The sequence below is a fragment of the Diospyros lotus genome, chromosome 6, assembly GCF_014633365.1.
Source record: "Diospyros lotus cultivar Yz01 chromosome 6, ASM1463336v1, whole genome shotgun sequence".
Taxonomy (NCBI): domain Eukaryota; kingdom Viridiplantae; phylum Streptophyta; class Magnoliopsida; order Ericales; family Ebenaceae; genus Diospyros; species Diospyros lotus.
Genome location: NC_068343.1, coordinates 34,896,841 through 34,918,861, shown reverse-complemented (window position 1 = coordinate 34,918,861; position 22,021 = coordinate 34,896,841).

The window sequence follows — 22,021 nt, the reverse complement described above, 5'->3', positions numbered from 1 at the left end:
GTACCCACAACCACATCTAACTCACTAAGAACCTAACCCCAATCGGGTTCAGCATCATTCCCAAGTAAGTAAGGGCGATACAATACCCCACAAGCACTTACCGAATTAAACCCTAGAAGTCTCATATTTAATTTAATTTAATAAAATTCACACAATAAATGTCCATAACGTACATAAATAATTCCTAGAACCAAATCAGGTTAAAAAATGAAATGAAATCCATAAATTGAAGGAGACTCGCAAGGGAGTAAGGAGTTTGTCTTTAATTAATTGATTATGGTGCTAATACGCCCACACGTCGCTAAATTAATACATGCTGTAGAATAGTTTAATTCAACCAAAATTAGTAAAATCACACCCTAAATTAAATTTCAACCATCCAATACTCCTAGTATAATTTTCCTTACCTAATTATTTAAACCTCAATTATACTAATTTTTTTTACCATTTCTCTTGAATTTCCTCCAATTTTCTTCACCTTTGCGCGTTCCTTCTTCTCATTTTCTGCTTAATTTCTCCCAATTTCTCATGTTGATTGCCGCTTAAAAGGGGCAAAGGAATGGGCCACCAGAGGCTGCCGCGTGGCAGCCCAGCTAGTGCCACCGCCCAGCCCTAAAACAACTTCGTTTTAGGGCAAGAAAAATTCAGGCATTTTTCTAGCCGCACTTGAAGCCCAGCTCGATTCCGTAACATCCAATTGGCCACCCACGTGCGCAACCACCTGTGGCAGCTGCCATCCTCAATCATTTTGCACACAATATTAAACTTAAAGGAACCTCCACTCACTTCCAAAACTTACAATTAGACCCCACACTTCTAGAAATTACCACTTACACACCAACTATTAATAACTCTTATACCCTCAAATTCCACTAATTACTTGTCCATCTCTTTAATACAAAATAAATTAATATTTCCTTTAAACCCACAAATATTCAATAATCACCACAAATACAACAATTAATAATCATTAACCATTCCCATTTTAAATTAATAATTATTAATTGTTCCCGAATTACCAAGATGTTACAACATTAGTCTTAAAATATATTTTTCTAACCATTTAGAGTAGAAATGTAAGGTTTCTCTTAATATTTGCTAATTGGTTAGAAATGGCATATGAAGATTATGCATCTTGAAAGCATGACCAATTTACTAGCAAGAATTTTAGGGGTTAGTAACAACAATTAAAATTTTGGTTGTCTATTTAGAATTATATTGTTATTCATAATGCACTTAAAAAAGGAGAAAAATTGTCAACTTAAAGAATACTATTGATATTGTGGAAACAAAAAAGTTAACAAAACCCAGTGAAGGGTCTAGTAGTATGTAAAAAGAGATATGAAGATAAAGATGTGGGTCTAAAAAGATATGGTGCAAAAAATTGTTTTAGACTTTCAAATGGTTGATAACAAACCCTTTATGTATTAAGTGAATTTGAAAATATTTTTTTTGAATTTAGGCTAAAAGGTGTTGAAGTAAACCAGGCTTTACTTGTTACTTCTTTGATTAAAGGTTGTATTCTTCATGGAATGAATTTGCTAAGATGTTAAAACAAAAATCTAAAGATTTTTCTTTTATTAATCTTTTGATTTCTATAAGAATTGAAGAAGGCCATCGAAATTTTCAGAAATAATCCTTAAATCCTAGTTTTTGTGCAAGAACAAATATGGTGAAAAATATGCATAAGGCTAAGTCTAATAATTTTAAAAATATATATCTTTTAAGACTAATAATAACAATAAGGTGAAAGGGAAAACAACCAACTAGAATAAGATAGCTTCCTACTGGGTGTGCAAGAAAACAAATCACAAGGTAAGAAATTGCTACTATAGAAAAGGGAAACCTCCCAAAGACTATGTTTCTCATTCTGCTTTGAAACCATAAGCTAATATGGTTTTTGTGGGGGACAATTCATCCAGCCTAACTATTAGGACTTAGATATCATAACTATAAAGTTGGATGATACTAGTGAGGTTCTAATCTTAGGAGAAGAAAAAATAATTTTGAAGTTTACCTATGGAAAATCTTTCTATTTTGATTGGGCATTACATGTTTCCACAAATAGGGAGAATCATACTAGTGTTTTTATGTTAATTTAACATGGTTTTAAATTGGTTTTTGAATCAAATAAAGTTGTAATTACATGGTATAATACATCAGTTCACTTCATCGCATACAACTCAATTTAATGGACTTGTCATGAGAATCTAATATTCCAGTCTAACAATGGAATATCATATTTTAAGATTGCCATTACTAAGATCAAATAAGACCAAATAATGTCAAACAATTGATAAATAAATGTCCAATAGAAAATAGACTAGTGATATGCCCTGCAAACTTGGAGTATTACAAGACCTAAAAAAGTTGTGAAACATGGACATGAAGCCCAAAGGCCCAACGGGTTGTAGGAGGTTAAACAAATAAGCCGAAGGAGCAAGAGGTCAAGCAGAGACCAAGTGGGGAGGGCCCACTCAGTTATACCGAGTGGGTACGACACTGCTTTGGTTTCTCAAGAATAAATTTCCCATATGAGCTTCGATTGATCTGATTCAAAGTCCTATGGAAAGATAAGAGAATTATCTACAACTTTCATGTTTTGAGTTTTAAGAGCTTTGAGCTGAATCAAGGTGTAAATTGGGCATGAAGTCGATGCACCTGCACTATCAAAGCTCGGAGTCAAGTATTGAAGTAAGATGGATCCGAACCAAGACAAAAGCCAAAAAGAAGGCATGAACGAGTGGCCCCTCACTCGGTCATGGGGAGATCAATTTCCCACAACTTTTCGTGACCCCACTCGGTTATGCCAAGTAGGTATGATACTGCCTTAGTTTTTTGGCCATAACTTTCTCATACGAGTTCCGATTGAGCTGATTCAAAGTCTTATGGAAAGCTAAGAGAATTATCTACAACTTTAATGTTTTGTGTTTTGAGATATTCGAGCTGAATAAAGGTGTAAATCTGGATTGAAGTTGAGATATGGGAACCACTCAAAATCGAGCCAAGGAAAAGGGCAAAAGAAGGCATGATCGGGTGGCCCCCCCACTCAGTCATGACCGAGTGGCCCCCCACTCGGTCATGGTCGAGTGGGCTTGGGCCAATCTCTCATATTTTCCCTCTCGGATGGGCCGCGAAATCATCAAAATGGGCCGTGAGATTCTCGCCCTGATTCTCGCACGTCTTCTCTCTCTCCTCCGCTATAAATATGAGACCATGCCTTCATCACAAGGTACGCAATTTTGAGTAATTGAAGTACAATTTTCTCATTTTCTCTTGAGATCTGACTCAAGCATCGGAGGGTTTGCGTGGGGACCGCCACCCGCGTCCTAACGGTGCTCCCGTTTTGTAGGCCACTCGGTCACCAAGGCCACTCGTTATCTTCAGGCCACTCGTCATCAAGGCCACTCGTCACTAAGGCCACTCATCTCCAAGGCCACTCGTCACCAAGGCCACTCAGTCACCAAGGCCACTCGTCACCAAGGCTACTCGGTCACTAAGGCCACTCGGTCATTTTAGGCCACCAGATCATTTTAGGCCACCAGATCATTTTGGGCCACCAGATCATCAGCCCACCAGATCATCAGCTCTATTAGATTATCAGATCTGGACCTTTACCAGATCCAATTGCTTGTCAAGATTCTCATCAGCAAAGAAACGACTCCCAAGACTCTTGTGTCTATCCGCAATTAAAAATAGATTGTTGTATTTTGGCAACAACAATTGGCGCCGTCTGTGGGAAACGCAAGACAAAAAGTCAACTTAAGAATGGCAAACACCTGTGGACACCGACGAACTCTCTCTCAAGACGTAGAAACATGCCTACCACCATGGAACTCTTAGCAACAGGGAGCACCTCCCACTATTCCCGATTCTCACCCACAAGGAGCACCTCCTCCCCCTCATAATGCTCAACCACAAGGAGGTGATTGCTCCATTTCCCCCAGCCAGCAGATGGGGAACCAATCAGTCCCACATCCACTTAACATCAGCTTAGGGCCACTTCCTACTAATCAAGCTGGGACTTCACGACAGCCACCTGCGTATCGTCCCGTGGGAAGAGTATGAAGCATTGAGACAAAAACACATTGAGGGCATGTTGGCACTTCGAGACATAGCTGGTATACTCCAAGGTATGATGCCTAGAGGGACGTTGTCCGATACCTTGAAAAAGTTTATGCCACCACCTAAGCCTCAGCCCGAGGTGGGAGCTGATTCCTATCGAGAGGACACTCCCAATTCTCATTCCCGATCCACTCCTCATCGAGAAGATAGATCACCACCACCAAGGAAGAGTCCTCATGCCATGCCCCAAAGAAATGAGAGCTCACAAAAGGAAAATAGGGCTAGAAGTGCCCAAAGATGGAGATACCATGAAACTAGGGCCGGTACGTCAACAAGATATGATAACCAAACAACAGCAAGTATACAAGATGACATGAAAAGGGTAGTTGAAGAAGTACTTGAACGAAAGAAATTGATCCCAGCCACGGAGGAGCAACAACGCAGAAAATGTCCGTTTACTACAGATTTATTGGATAAGCCACTGCCTAGAAAATTCAAGATGCCCTAAATCACCCCCTATTTTGGCAAGGACGATCCTTATGATCACATTCAAAGCTATGAGTCGTTGATGATATTGCACGGATGGGACGATGACATAATATGCCGAGCTTTCTCCTTAACTCTATCAGGGCATGCCCGGACATGGTTCAACAGTTTACCTAAGGCCTTTATCTCTTCATTCGGTCAGCTTAGAACGGAATTTGTTACGGCATTTATGATTAATAGTCGAAGAAAAAAGGATGTCACATACTTGCTCAGTATTCGACAAGGGAACAAAGAAACTCTGCCTCAGTATGTGGATAGATTTCGGAATGCGACCCTTGAAGTTCATGATTTACCAATTGCAATGGCAGTGTCTGCTATGTTACACGGAACAGGACTAACCCCCTTACAAGAATCATTATCTTTGGACCCACCAACTTCCCTAGAAGATTTGTTTACTAGAGCAAATAAATACGTGCTCCATACGGAAGTTATGAGAGTTGTAGGTGGGAATGAGGGTAGAGAGCGAAAAAGGAAGGAAAGCGATGTTGAAGAGGACTCCAGGCGGGTTAGGAGATCAGATATACCTCAGCCCCAGTTCCACCATTACACCAAACTTCTCCAACCTCGGTCAACCATACTTGCAGCCATCGAAGGGTCGGGTCTCATTAAACTCCCAAAAAAGGTTGACCATCCCATGGGGAAAAATAGAGAAGAATATTGTAGATATCACAGAACCCGTGGTCATTGCACTGACCAATGCCAGGAGTTAAGAGATCAGATTGAGATGCTAGTTTGTGAAGGACATCTTCAAAGGTACGTACAGGTCAAAGATAGTGAGCCTCGAAGAGGAGAAGATAGACAGGAAGAGAGGGAGAGATCAAATCAGAGATGTCAAGAGAGAGGAAGGGATTACGAAGAGAATCCACCTCTAGACAATGAACCAGTTCATGAGCCCATACATGTCACCTCGGTCGGTGAACTATGGCAGGGGACTCCTCATATTCCATCAAGACAAGCCACGAAAGGACATACCCTTAGAAGAACGCAGTCATCCACCATTAATGCCATCAAAGAGAAAACTGGGAGCAAAATTCAGACACATTGAAGAGAGCCTATGTTAAAGAACGAGAAACTACACATTTCGTGCTCAGAGGCAACAATAAGACCCAAAATGAAACAGTGGATGTACTCACTTATTTCAAAAAATGTAAGTGTTTTCATCACACATTGCTTTGTAAAAGTTTGTTTGTTATGCTCTGCTTACAGGAAAAATCAACTCAAGCATGTTGTCCCGCTCATGGCCCGACAATGAGGGAAAAATAAACTCAAGCCCGTTGCCCCGCTCACGGCCCGGCAACGAGGGAAAAATAAACTCAAGCCCGTTGTCCCGCTCACGGCCCGGCAACGAGGGAAAAATAAACTCAAGCTCGTTGTCCCTCTTATAGCCCTATAACGAGGTAAAAGTACATTCAAACCCATTGCCCCGCTCATGGCCCGGCAATGAGGTAAAAGTACATTTAAGCTCATTGTCCCGCTCACAGCCCGGCAATGAGGTAAAAGTACATTCAAGCCCATTGTCCCGCTCACAGCCGGGCAGTGAGGTAAAGGTACATTCAAACGCATTGCCCCGCTCATGGCCCGGCAATGAGGGAAAAACAAACTCAAGCCCATTGCTCCGCTCACAACCCGGCAATGAGGGGAAAATAAACTCAAGCTCGTTGTCCCGCTTATAGCCCGACAATGAGGTAAATGTACATTTAAGCCCATTGTCCAGCTCACAGCCCGGCAATGAGGTAAAAGTACATTCAAGCCCATTGTCCCGCTCACAGCCCGGCAATGAGGTAAAAGTACATTCAAACCCATTGTCCCGCTTATAGCCCGGCAACGAGGTAAAAGTACATTCAAACCCATTGCCCCGCTCATGGCCCGACAATAAGGGAAAAACAAACTCAAGCCCGTTGCCCCGCTCACGGCCTGGCAACGAGAGAAAAATAAACTCAAGCCCGTTGTCCCGCTTATATCCTGACAACGAGGTAAATGTACATTCAAACCCATTGCCCCGCTCACAGCCCGAAAATGAGGTAAAAGTACATTCAAGCCTGTTGTCCCGCTTATAGCCCGGCAACGAGGTAAAAGTACATTCAAACCCATTGTCCCGCTTATAGCTCGGCAACGAGGTAAAAGTACATTCAAACCCATTGCCCCGCTCATGGATCGGTAATGAGGTAAAAGTACATTCAAACCCATTGCCCCACTCACGGCCCGGCAAGGAGGTAAAAGTACATTCAAGCCTGTTGCCTTGCTCACAGCCCGACAACGAAGGAAAAATGAACTCAAACCCATTGTCCTGGTCACCACCCGACAACAAGGGAAAAGAAAGTGCAAATTTACTGTCCTATGCACAACACCATAACTGGGAGCAGAATCAAACTCATTGTTCGGTGTAGAGTTAGAAATCTATGGAAAGCGAACTTACTAGTATATCTACCTCATACTTCTGCAAAGGAATTGAAAATCACTAGAGCCCAGAAATTTAAAAGCACAAAGTGAAAACAAGCTCGAGAGGATGTGTAGAAGATGAAACAGCTAAAAGAGAAGTAATGTTCAAAAGTTTACAGGACAAGATACTCTTTCACCCGAACCTTCCAGCTAAAAGAGTAGGGAGCAATTGATATGCCCTACAAACTTGGAGTATTACAAGACCTAAAAAAGTTGTGAGACATGGACATGAAGCCCAAAGGCCCAACGGGTTGTAGGAGGTCAAAGAAATAAGCCGAAGGAGCAAGAGGTCGAGCAGAGACCAAGTGGGGAGAGCCCACTCGGTTATGCCGAGTGGGTACGACACTGCTTTGGTTTCTCGAGAATAACTTTCTCATATGAGCTTCGATTGAACTGATTCAAAGTCCTATGAAAAGATAAGAGAATTATCTACAACTTTCATGTTTTGAGTTTTAAGAGATTCGAGCTGAATCAAGGTGTAAATTGGGCATGAAGTTAATGCACCTGCACTATCAAAGCTCGGAGTCAAGTATTGAAGTAAGATGGATCCGAATCAAGACAAAAGCCAAAAAGAAGGTATGAACGAGTGGCCCCTCACTCGGTCATGGGGAGATCAATTTCCCACAACTTTTCATGACCCCACTCGGTTATGCCGAGTAGGTACGATACTGCCTTAGTTTTTCGGCCATAACTTTCTCATACGAGTTCCGATTGAGCTGATTCAAAGTCCTATGGAAATCTAAGAGAATTATCTACAACTTTAATGTTTTGTGTTTTGAGATATTCGAGCTGAATAAAGGTGTAAATCTGGATTGAAGTTGAGATATGGGAACCACTCAAAATCGAGCCAAGGAAAAGGGCAAAAGAAGGCATGATCGGGTGGCCCCCCCCACTCGGTCATGGTCGAGTGGGCTTGGGCCAATTTATCCTATTTTCCCTCTCGGATGGGCCATGAAATCATCGAAATGGGCCATGAGATTCTCGCCCTGATTCTCGCACGTCTTCTCTCTCTCCTCCGCTATAAATATGAGACCATGCCTTCATCACAAGGTACGCAATTTTGAGTAATTGAAGTACAATTTTCTCATTTTCTCTCTAGATCTGACTCAAGCATCGGAGGGTTTGCGCGGGGACGCCCACTCGCGTCCTAACGGTGGTCTCATTTTGTAGGTCACTCGGTCACCAAGGCCATTCGTCACTAAGGCCACTCGGTCACCAAGGCCATTCGTCACTAAGGCCACTCGGTCACCAAGGCCACTCGTCATCTTCAGGCCACTCGTTATCAAGGCCACTCGTCACTAAGGCTACTCGATCACCAAGGCCACTCGTCATCTTCAGGACACTCAGTCACCAAGGCCACTCGGTCATTTTAGGCCACCAAATCATTTTAGGCCACCAAATCATTTTGGGCCACCAGATCATCAGCCCACCAGATCATTAGCTCTATCAGATTATCAGATCTAGACCTTTACCAGATCCAATTGCTTGTCAAGATTCTCATCAGCAAAGACACAACTCCCAAGACTCTTGCGTCTATCCGCAATTAAAAATAGATTGTTGTATTTTGGCAACAACAACTAGGATAGTGGATCTGGGTAGCAAAACTGGGCTAGATAGATCTATATCTATCCTATCTCTGGGCTGGACGTATCTAGAATAGGTTGAATGGATCTTGGATTGGTTAGATCTAGGCTAATCTAATGGTTTAGTTAGATCTAGACCAAATTTGTCACATCTGGACAGATCTAGGTAGAAGGCAAATCGACGACAATGGAAAATCAGGAGCCATCGGTGACGACAATGACAGGTGGAAAAAAAGCCTAATGGTCAGCGATGATGGCCAATGGCTCAGGAGGTTGTCGGTCAACGATGGAAGAAGTCAAAAAGGCGATGAAGACCAGTCGCGGTCAGCTAAGGAATACAAAGATACAAAAACTAGTTGGTTGTGCCAACCAGAAAAGGTAATCAGAGAAGATAATAGTGAATCAATGGTTAATCGATGAAGACGAAACGACGATGGTTAAGGGTGAGCGTGAGCATGTCATTGGTCAGGAAAGCTAAACAACAGCTGAAGAAGATGTGGAAACAGGCAACAACAATAATCAACGACAACTGATGCAGTCATGGCAACTAACAAGGGGCTGATGGTCAGTGATGCTGAACAATTAGCTCTTGACAATCGATAGCGACAGGCAAATTAGTGATTGATGGTAGCAATGGCGCGCGATAGGAAATAAAACCCACTACAAGAAAACAACAGTTTAGAGACAAATTTTTTGAGATGGATTTTTCAGTCTCAAATTAGAGATGGATTTTTTTGAGAAAGATTTAGAGACGGGAAAAAATCTGTCTCTAATTTGAGACGGATTTAGAGACAAAAACTAATCCGTCTCAAATTGAGACGAATTTTGAGACAAAAATTAATCCGTCTCAAATTTGAGATGGATTTAGAGACAAATATTAATCCGTCTCAAATTGGAATGGATTTCAAGACGAAAATTAATTCGTCTCTAATTTGAGACACAAAATTTTTCGTCTCAAATTTGAGACGGATTTAGGGATGAAAATTAATCCATCTCTATTTAATTTGGGACTAGAGGAGAATACTTGGAGCCAGGAAAATTGATTAGGCACGCGTTTAAGGTGAGTAAAAATTTTCTAGAAAATTTCAAAAAAGTTATTTTATGAATTGTTATAGAGAAATATTTGAGAAAATGTTTCAGGAGATAATTATTTTTGAATTAGCCATGTGAAAATTAGGAGCAAAATAAAGAAAATTATGGAAAATTAAGGAAAATGGATTTTGATGCTCTTTTAAATAAATGTGATGTTTAAGGAGTATTGTGGCTTGAGGTTGTGTATAAGTGCAGGTGTTTGAGGTTTAGCACGTAAATCGAGGTTATGCACGAGAATCGAGGCATTTTAAATACGTTTCAAGGTGAGTGTTTATCCCCAAAACTTGATTTATTGTTAGTGTTCCTACCTTAAAAAATTGGTATTTGTTTTATCTAAATGTGTTGTGATGTCATGTAAAATGGTTTTGTTGCATGCGAACGGTATTCGGTGACAGTTGGTTTCATGAGGGAGGTTCGTCCCTAAATGTTTGGTACATGTGCATTGTATTTTATAAAATGTTGTTATATGATACATTGAGTTGTGAAATGTGGCATTGTCATGCATTTTTTGTTGTTCATATGGAATGTCAGCCTGGAATGTTGTATGGATAGTGTAGTCGTAATTCCCCAAGGGTGTTGCTGGAATAATGTATAGAGGTATCTTGTACTGGTGTGCATGCTGGGATAACCGCTTAGGTTTCTGTGCCAGGCCGTATGTCCAAGGAAGTTACACTAACACGATTGGTGGGCCATATGGGATATGAGTTGGGATTGGGTAATGGTTCCTGAATGATTTTGAGTGGGAACATAATCCTTGACGTAATTGTGGTGAGCCGGGTTCCTGCGTTGATGTGACCCTTCTTGGGCCGAGAGTGGTAACGATTGTTCCTGAGGTGTTGGGGAGATGCGTTGACCTTGCCCCTTCTTAAGCTAGGATTGTGTTGTGTTGGTGTGATGATGCTGCCTTTAGAGAGATTGCTCTTTTCCCGTGGTTGGGTTAAGCGCTGTCTGAGATTTTTTTAGGCTAAGGCTTGTCGGGTTGTGTCGGTTGTTCATGTCTTGCATACATTTATGAAAATGTGTTTTGAACTCTCACTTAGATGATTCATCATCTAATATGGACTATATCACTAGAATATTCAAGTGAAGGCAACAGTGCGAAAGGAAAAGGGATTGCCGAGGAGTGACGGCGATCAGTGGATAGTTTATAGTATGTCGTTTTCAATTATGTTTTACCTTTTGACGACGTCATGTTAAACGTTTGTTCGGCTTTATGTTATGAATAAAGTGGTTTTGGTTAAATTCTATTGAGCTTTCGATCTAGCTTCTGTATTTGAGGTGATTTACCTGTCTTAGTTTATTAATGATTCTAAGTTGATATACTGAGAAGGTGTATTGAGATTGTCGAGGAACGGTTTATGTGTTGAGTTTCTGTTGGAAAAAAAAATGTATCCCCGAAGTCTCACGTTATCTAGCACCCTAGGATAGTGAGGTGTTACAATTGGTATTAGAGTGAAGGTTATTTGAGGATTATAGATTTCATTGGAAATTTAGAAACTATTAGTTGGAAGTCAATAGTTGAAATTCTTACACTGAGTAATGGGATAACTGGTAGTTATCGAGAATGATCAAGTTAAGAATAATTCGGCTTGGATCGAGGATCCTAGAGATATTGAATTTAGGATGATTCGATAAGTGTTGTTGCAATGAAGGTATACATTCCTTCTACTTTATATATATATATATATAAAGGAAAGGGAGAAAGAGAGATTGATAGGAGTGATTTCTTTTATATTAAACCTATTAAATCTTGAGAATTTGATTAAATTAATTAATTAAAATAACAAAAAAAAATTTGATTCAAACGACAAGTCAAACAAGAGAAATCAATGGATTTTGGTAACTAAGACACGTGTATGAACTTAGCTATATAGTGTAACTTATGAATTTTATGTGAATGAATTAGTGAATTGAGTATGCCACAGCAAAATCTCCTAATGCATTTGTTACCCTATCTCTTAGTTATAACGAGTCTATTCCCATTTAGTTACTCCCTACATTTTTATGAAATTTTAATTAAATAAAAATGTATTATGATTTGTGAAATTCTTAACTTACGATAAAGCTGCACAAAGAAACTGAATTCTATCTCTAGTCACTTTTATTTTATGGTGGATACATATGATGCATTTCCCAACCTATATTCTCTCAATCTCAAGACTAAGCATCTAATCATGTAAATAGTGGTCAAATGTTCACAAGCATTATAATTAATACCACACAATCCAACATAAGCCAAATCATTGAATCACATAAAACCATAAAAATTGCATATTGTAGTTTTAATCATAACATTGCCTTAATTTAAGTAAATTAGTTCGTCGCCAAATTAATCATAACCAAAATAAACAGTGAGGGCACAAAGAGATTAAATTAAATTAAATGATAAGTCTCCCCTGCCTCAAATCTGTTTTAGATCAAATCAAATCTCTTTCCTAAGTTCTCTGGTACTCTGCAAGAAAAGCAATGAAGGAATAGATTCCTTCTACTTTATATATATATATATAGACACACACATTTATAGTGGAACAGAAAGGAAAAGGAAAAGGAGAAGGAGAGGTTCTTCTATATTAAATACTGATATCTTTCAGTGTCATATCTCTTTCTCCCCCGTCTTTCTGTTATTCCTTTCTCGTTTCCACTGAGCAATTGTCGAACCATCGTAAGCCACTAGAAATCACCCTCTCCTAACAACCACCTTTTTCTTCATATATTCTCTTTTAATGCATTTCCTCAATGTTTGACGTCATCGCAGTCGTCATCACCTTCCTTCGCCACCATCGCTTATTGCCTCAGTCCTCTTCACTACACTGTAAGAATATGCTACTATGGCACCAACTGCCATCTCTCTCACTCCTTTTCCATGTATTATGCTAGTTGTTATGCCACAGTAAATAGACCAAGTGTAAGCTAACCAGTCTCATTATTAAGGCCAAAGGAGTAAGCTAACCAAGTGCAGACCCAGAAGACCAGGCCGCCATGCGAGTAGGCCGCGAGTGGCTAAGGCCAGGCAAATGGACGTGGGCTTGATGGACGGGTGAAGCCATGGTTGAATGAGTGGGCAAGGCCGAATGGGTGGTGTGCAGCCACCACGTGCGAGTGGGTGTGCGAATGACTTGGCCGGATGCCTCGTGACCGTGCGAGTGAGTGCATGGCACTATTAATTAAACACTATAAATTAATAAGGAAGTAAGCATGGCACTATTAATAAACAGTATGTATATATGCATTAGGATTGTAATAACACATCTATATAATATATATAATTAATATACTTTGCAAATAAAAGACAATTTAATTATATATGGACTAGAACCAAGTGACGACTCAAATTTATAAATAAGTATTCGGGTTAAATATATATCTAAATAGGCCAAAATCAATAATAAATAAATAAATAATTTTTGCCCTTATTGTTACACATATTTTTATCTAATTTTTCTTGTGCTATATGTTACGCCTACTTAAAATATGTGCTTGTATAGATTTTTATATATTGAATATCTTTTCATAGGAAAGGCAAAGAAAATTCATTGGCACAATTTAAGATGATTTGGAAACTGCAACTACATAATTGAAAAGAAATTAAGCAGAGAACGGGCGATGACAACATAGAAGGATATATATATATATATATATATAATATTGTTAAGAATATGTGAAAACAACACACAACCAAATCTCCGGCAATACCACGATCCACGAATATTTGAACAAAAGCGAAGAAACGAAAAAGTACAAACACACATATACAATGCAATGAAAATAGAAAATGGACAAGGCATGTATGTCTTTGGATGAAAAGATCCTACTTATGGCAGGGCTTCACTCACAGAATTTTGTAACATCCCAAAATTCTAGGATGTTACAAATTCTGCCTTATTTTAGTTAGGTGTAGTTAGTGTAATTTACTTTTTATTATATTTATATATGCAACTACATTTTATTCTATTTTATTTTATTTTTAAAATCATTACTCTAAAAGTTGCATAATGAGAGGATATGAGCTTTGAAGTAAAGAATCATTTCAAATGACAGAATGATATCGACTAAAAGAAAAGGCATCCAACAAGTTGGCAAAATGTTGGCCATAGTTTCTAACAAATATACTAACAAAATAATAAATATATGTAATATATACGAATTATGATCAAAATCTAACCAAAGTAATAGTGGGGCCAAAATGTTCTTGGCCATAGTTTCTTTTCCTTTTTTTTTCCCCTTTTTCAGTTAATATTTGTAATATATGAATTATCAGAGTCATAAATATACTAACATTGAGGGAGAGAAGTATAGAGAGAAGAGAAAGACCAAATGATACAATAGTAGTTATCAAAGTTTGTTAAAAAATGATTTTTTTTCTAATTAAACTGGAACTTCTTAGTCAATCTTTTACTATGAGATAAGGATTCTGAAAACATAAAAGATGAAATGAAATCTTGGGTTGCTTTCAAAGATCAAGATAGCATGGAATAATCTGACCAAATTAAACGAGCCAAGAATTGTACATAAATTGAAGTTGGCATTACCTTCAAGTCCAAGGTTATAGTACTTCTCCTTCACCTTTCCCGCATACAATGGACGTATTAATCTTTATCTTGATCCATTTTTCATAGCCAGAGTATGTCTATCAAGGTGACCTTTTGCTTCTCTCCAGGTGTCCCTAAACCACGCTTCACTGAAGCTGATGTGAGGGTCATTTTGAAGAAAAATGACAAGAACAATGACAACCTGCTTGACTGGGAAGAGATCAATCAGGCCTTCAAAAAACTTGGCGCGTTTTGCCCAACATATAGAGCCTAGCGCGACATTTGTCCAGCAAATGGGGATGGAGATGGAAAGATTAGTGAGGCTGAGCTCAAACCCCTCATCGATTACATTCTCTCTTTGAACTATCACTACAATAAGATCTCAAGGTTTAAACCCAGTCTTGGTTATTATGATAACAATCACTACAATAAGATCGGTTTCACCGATTATTTAGCCATATGCTTGCATCTAATATTTATGTATGTGATATGTCCGTATGTTAACTGGCTTTATACCTCTTTGAAAGTGGAAAACAATAGGGAGAGGTTGGGAGGAGTTGTATGCTCAAGTCAAATTTCATACTACCATATGTGAGTATGAATAAAGTTATCTATTATGTGTCTTGTGATGAGATGATGATTCAAGTTGCATCTATCGCATGGATGCAATCACTCAAATCAAAATGTTTAGTTTCTTATCAACATTTGGACCTAATATAGTGAGATATCATAAATTTATAGACTACCTTGAGACAACTAAGACCAATTAAAATTGGTATTAGCATGAATAGAAATTGAGCTCATCAAAGTAACATTTCATCATGCTAATTAAGAGTCTTTGTCATGTTGTTTATTTTATTTTTAAAACTCTTTTACTTTAGATCACTCTATATTTTTCTATAAATAAGTAGACACTCATTCCTAAAAATGTACGATGTCTCTGATACTAATTTCAATATAGTTTCTTTTATCATATTCAAAATTTTTATCTAATTTTTCTTATTTTTACAGATTTAGACAGTTTGACGACTATGTTTCTAGTCAACTAAATTTATTGTTGTATCTAGGCAACAATAGGAGTTTTTTCTATTTTTTTGGGTATGTTTTGGGGCTTTATTTTGTTTTTCAAATAAAAATAGTATAGGGTACTCAAAAGCGAAGTTTATTCTGAGTTTCAAATAAAGAAAAAAAAGAAAGCACATATCCTCTAAGGCAATAAACAAATTCAACCATAAATTTTAAAAAATTAAAGATTTTTTTTTTCAAAATAGAAATTATTACAAGATTTTCCATTTATTTGAAAATAATAAATAAGTGAGTTTCTAATCTAAATAAGCATGAACACACTCCCTTTAAAATTAATTTTACATATTGGATAAAATTACACCTAATTGATCCAATTTAGACCTAATTGCCAAAATTGAAAGGATTGAATAAAATTGTAAATTCACAAAAATAATTGGATTATTTTCATGATTAGACCTTTATTTTGTCTTGCTAGCTAGCCAAATGTTGAATATGATTATTTATTTTTATTAGGTAATATTAATTTTTTTATTAATTATTAACCTAGTTTACTAAACTGAATAGTAAAGAGCAAGTCAATAAACCATATTTCATTGTTTTCCAATGAAGTTGACATAGAAAACTAAAAACCTTATTAACATTTGGACCTAATATGGTGAGATGTGATTAATTTATAGACTATCTTGAGACAACTAAGATCAATTAAAATTGGTATTAGTATGAAGAGAAATTGAGCTCATCAAAGTAACATTTCAACAAGCTAATTAAGAGTCTTGTCATTTTTTTTTTTTAAAAACTCTTTAACCTACATAGTCCTACCTGACTGTGCTCATAATGAGGCCCTTACCCTTGAGAGAACCATATTTGGAGCATTTGTCGAATTCTATAAAAAAAAAAAATTATTTTTATGTTTTGGGGCTTTATTTTGGTTTTCAAATAACAATAGTGTGGGGTACTCAAAATCGAAGTTTATTATGTGAGTTTCAGATAAAGGAAAAAAGAAAGCATGTATCCCCCAAGGCAATAAACAAATTCAATTATAAATTTTAACAAATTAAAGATTTTGTTTTTTAGAATAGAAATCATTACAAGATTTTCCATTTATTTGAAAATAATAAATAAGTGAGTTTCTAATCTAAATAAGTATGAACACACTTCCTCTAAATGAAGCGCATGTTAAAAGTCTTTGATGACGGGCCTTGGCATTTTTCCTAGCGGCCGTTTATTTTAAAAATTTTGGAATTGGGTATGGATCTTTTGTAATACCTGAGAAATTCTAAAGGACTCAAGGGTAATTTATCTTGGGCCAAAAAAATGGAATTTAAGGATAAATACGGTAATTTATTACCGTATGAATGACCGAATTGACTGTTGGGAGTGCCCTGGAGCCGAGATGTCAAAGAAAAATGATGTGGCATTAACGAGCACCCCGAGATAGAATTTATGATGCCAAAAAAAATGAGATCAGGAACAATTTTCGATACAGCAAAATGGCAGCTGCCAATTAGGCTGTAAAACTGAATCTGTATTGGAGACTTCCCAGAAGTCAACAGAAGCTTGAGGAGGCTTCAGTTTTTCATGAGGAACAACCCTTCAGAGGTTTCAGGAAGAAACGAATGGGTTTAGGGCCAAAATGAAGATTCGAGCCAAAGTGTAGTTTTTGGAAATTGCTAAAGGGAGACCGAAACAAGGTTGTTTTGGAATCTTCAGGGGTTAAAATGATGTTTTAGGACTTGAGGGTCCTAAATCCAATAATGGAAAGTTGAGGGGTTAAGTGAAGTGGGCCAAAATGAGAAAGGCCAAAGGTTAAGGGCCAAAGTGCAATTTGGCAAAAGTTTGGCCAAGTGAGAAACCGACCAACCCATGGCCAGTCGCCGACAATGGATTTCGGCCACGAGGTTTGCAAGGGGATGGTCGGGGGAAGCTTTTTGCTTAAAGGCTTGGCCGACAAAGACCACTGGAGTGGTCAAATTTTGAAGGAAGAATCGACCAGAAAATTGGTCGGATTGTCGCGACCTGCAAGTCGCGATTGTGGTCGGTTGATGTAATACCCCAAAATTTAATATAAAGGTTGGATGATGCAATAAAGTGTTTCAAATGGAAGTTTAGGGATTAAGTGTAAATAGGGTTGGTTTTAAGGCATTAAACCGAACCCGAGTGCAAATACCACAACTTGTAAAAGGGTTAGCTTGTTTCCAACAAAAAGAATAATGAATCCTTATCCTAGAAGCCATGTGTTGGAGAGATAGGATTGGTTGAGAATTTTCCTAAAGTCTTAAAGTCTTATGATTGTAATGATTAATCTTACACCAAAAGTCTTGAAATGGCTTAACTTGGAAGACTTAATTTGGAAGACTTGTGTTGGCTTGCAAAAGAAGAGGATAATAGAGCTTATCCTAAAGCCACGTGAGGGAGTATTTGGAGATTTAAGATTGGAAGAAAGCAGAAGCTTGAATAGGAAGATAAAAATATTCAAAGTTTGTAATGATGGATTTTTATCCTAAAAGTCTAAAGTTGGAAGATTAGGATTGGCTAGGAATTATCTTGCAAAGGAAGAATATGATAAGACTTATCTTGAAAGTGTATTTGGTGGCCTAGGATTGGAAGAAGTGGAGGCTTGATTGAGATGATTGCAAAAATTTCAAAGTTGTGATGATTACTTGGGTGGAAAATAAGTAACTTGGAGGCCAAGTGAAATCTTGAGGATTTGGGCATTTAAAGGCTATATAAAGGGAAGGAATTAAGGCCACGAGAAGCTAAGGAAAGAGGAAAGAAAGCAAGTGCAAGAAAAATCAAAGAAAAACCAAAGAAGAAAGGAAAGAGAGATCTGGTTGGAAAACTGACAAAATAGAAGAGAATTCAAAGAGGTAAGTCAAATTTCTTTCTGTAGGATCGTAGAGCACGAAAAGAGGAGTCTGTAGGTTCAAACGGAGAGCGAATCGTAGTTAAAATGAGTAAGATATAGCTGTTTTAATCTTAGGTTGCAAAATCCGAAACAAGGAAAGGGGAGGCGCGTAGCCAACCTTCCAGGGGCGCGTGAGGGCGCGTCTAAACTCTGTTTGGCTTGAAATTTTCACCTTTGTTCTCCTAATTTAATTATCTACAATATCCATGTAAAAATATTTAAGTTTTGGTTCACCGAAATACATGATTTCTACAGAACAACCCCTAGTGCTTGAAACCGAGCTGTAAACCGTGCTATCGAAAGGAAATGATCAAGGTGAGTGGTTCTTGTGCATGCTTCCTTTTGATCATTCTTGGTTTCATTTGTGAGTGATTCTTATGCATGCTCCTTGATTCCTATTGATCACTCTTGGTTTCCACTTGTGGATGGTTGTTGCTTACGTCTCATGTTTCCTTACTTTCGAGCATTTCTTTCCTATTTTGTTTGCATCACAGAGTTTTTTGTTGTGGTTCATCGATGGGATTAAACATGACTACTATGACACGTAGCTGGTGGTTTGCATAACATATTTTCCTTGGTTTGTGCACCGTGCCTACAGGTGAGGCCGTGCCTACTTGAGATTCCTTAGTTCGTACATATTCCTTCTGCTTTGTCTTCAACATGTTATTTGGTGATAGTTGCTATTGGTGGATTGAGAACTTGCACATGATGACTTGGGCGGCTTGTTGGTGGAACATCATGAGGATCAGGGAGGCAATCCCATGCCTAAAGGTGGGGCAGTGCCTAGAGGTGAGGTTGAGGGATTGGACCACGATCCCTTGCCTACAGGTGGGGCTGAGATGTTTCACACAAGTGCCGACGGGCATAGTGGTGGCTTGCAATCTCGTGCCTAGAGGTGGGGTCGTGCCTAGAGGTGGGGCCGTGCCTAGAGGTGAGGCTGAGGGATTGAACCATGATCACGTGCCTAGAGGTGGGGCTTAGCCTAGAGGTAAGGCTGTGAGGTTTGACACAAGTGCTGGAAGGGATGATGGTGACTCGGGGAGGTTTTATTTTGATATGGTCCTTGGAAGGTTTATACTTATTTCTGCTTGTTTCCTGGCATAACTGCATATTACTCTTGCATGCATTGTTTCTTTCCTTCCTACTACTCACTTAGATGTAATAATCTAACTCGAATGTTTCATACCCTTGGGACATTCATCGTCCCAGCTTTATCAGAAGTATCAAGTGTTTCAGGTTTCAGATAAAAGCGTGGGCAAGGAGGTGGAGCTTCGCTAACTTTGGGATTTTGGTTTCATTATGTACCCTTGTAACCTAAGTAATGTATTGTGAACAGCAGATAGGGTACTCAAGGTTGTAAGAAGTGTGTGTATGTGGGTGTCCTACAACTGTACCTATAGTGGTGTGTTGTGTTTTTGGCGTATTTGAAGCTATGTGCATTTATTACTCTTGTAAAGAAAATCTAGTGGAAACCCCTTTATTAAGCTTTAATTAAGCTTGCAGGTTCGATCCAATGCTTCCATTGGTAAGGGTTTCCATAATGCCCGTAGGTGATGTTAGCTTATATTTGATATCATTGCGTATTTGAAAAAGTGGGGCGTTACAGTTGAGACCGATTCGAGGCTCACCCAGGGGCGTGTGAGACTCCTAAGGTGATGGGCAAGGTGGCCAAGGCCATTTTGAAGCTCGATGATCGCCTATAAATAGAGCTCGAAGTGGCCGAATTTTGTAGAAGTTGGAGCTTCAAATCGAGGCTTATTTTGAACGAATTGACCATCCAAATTAAGGGGATTTTGAAGCCCATGAGGTGTAGAAGCATTCTAGAGAAAATGGAGCATTTTCGTGTTGGTTTGAAGGGTATTCGAAACCAGCCGGAGTTCGGAGGCAGGGGGTCTGGCCGATTGTTTGTAGCTTCGGTTGAAGGCCTTCCGGTGCTTATTTCAAGCTCAAAGATATGCCAAAGGGATCGACTGAAAGAGGGCTTTCATCTGGTGGAGTTCGTTCATATCGCCGGTGACCGGAGCACCGAAAAAGATGACCGACGCGTGCCGGTCACGCGCTCCACTCGCCCTAGGCTCATAGGGGCGCGTGGGTGGCTGGAAAAATTGGGAAAAAAATCTTGAAAATTCCAGAAAATTATTTTACGGAGGTTCGTGCAAAAAGATCTGAAGTTGGGATTCATGATGTCTCGATTTCAACACCAAAGAGCCTCATTTTGCGTGAAACTGCAGTATCCGGGTAAGTCCAGTATTTTTCCTTGGAAGTTTATAGTCTATTATGAATTTTTGTGAAGATAGATTTGAGAAAATGGTCTCGAGATATTTATTGGGATTTTTAGAAGGAAAAATAAAGAAAAATGTTTGAAAATAGGAAATAAATGAAATATTGAGGATATTTAGTGATTAAATATTATTTTATGATTGAGGTGATCGAGATGATGAGATTGGTGAAACTTTTGAGAGTTTGGCACAAGAATCGAGGTGGGGCAGGCATATCGAGGTGATGCACGCTTTTCAAGAAAATGCAAGTTTATCTCAAAAGGTGAGTTATCCTATCATACATGATATTTATGAGATGACTGCTTATATATATGTTATATATGAATGCAATGTTCATTTTGTCGTATTGCATTGAAAGTCGTGATATTTGCATGGCACGATATTATTATCATATTGATATTTGTGCATGGGAATGGGATGTCGCCCCCAGAGTGTAGCCATAATTCCCCTAGGGCGTTGAGGGAATAACATTAGGCTTATCCTACAGAGGTTCGGGATTTGCCTAGGATTCCTAGCCGGGATGGTGGGCCTGGGAAGTTACATTAAAGGGCACAAATGTTGTTCATGTCATTGCATCATGCATTCATATATATGTTTTTTGACCCTCACTAGAAGTTTCATCTTCTAATGGGTTATGCCCCTGGAACATTCAATGTTCCAGTTTTAGACTTGCAGTCAGGGTAAGGAGCAGGTTGAGATATGACGGCACATGATGGCGTGGCCAATGGATTCAGCAAGAGATTCCAATATTTTATTTGTTGAGAAATAGCTATGTATGTTCGAGGTTTCATATGATTTACACCTAGGGTGTTTAGATGTTATCTCGAGAAACATGTCTCAGTGTATTTATGTATTTGAGGATATGATGGTAATATATGGTACGGATTCTTATATTGTTTTAAATATAGTGAGTTGATTATGTACCATATTAGGTTTCGATTATCGCTTCCGCATTGTTAATGATTTGCTGGGTGGTTTTCCTTTGAAACGGTATTTGATGTATGAGAAATGTATAAGGAAAGGGAATATGTATGTATACGATAGGCCCCAGCATAGTGGCACGCCCTCCGATGGGGTTGTTAGAAAACATTGATCTGATCATACGTAGCAGAAAATAAAATCTGATTTTATTGATATCACGTTTTTCAAATCTTACGGTTAAATCGAAGACATAAAACGAAAAGTTACCTCGAAACGAAATCTGATTTCGTTGCTGATAACCCGCCTGATATCTCCCACGCGTGAGATGCCGAGTCGGTCCACCCGAAATCGTCAAGACTTCAATAGACTTGAGAGAAAAAAGGACTCGAAATTTTTCTGTAAAATTTCCGTTTTGATTCAACTAACTGATTGATCAATTGGATTTTTGGGTTTAATGTTATATTTATATACAAGAAACCCTAAAACCCTAAATGCTATTGGGCCGAGCTTTAGGTGCTAGCAAAAGGCCCAATCCAAATTAATAATTAAATAAATAATCATATTACTTATTTAATTATTCTTATCTCTTAAATAATTGCATTTATAATTTAGTAATTCCATAATTACTAAATTTGC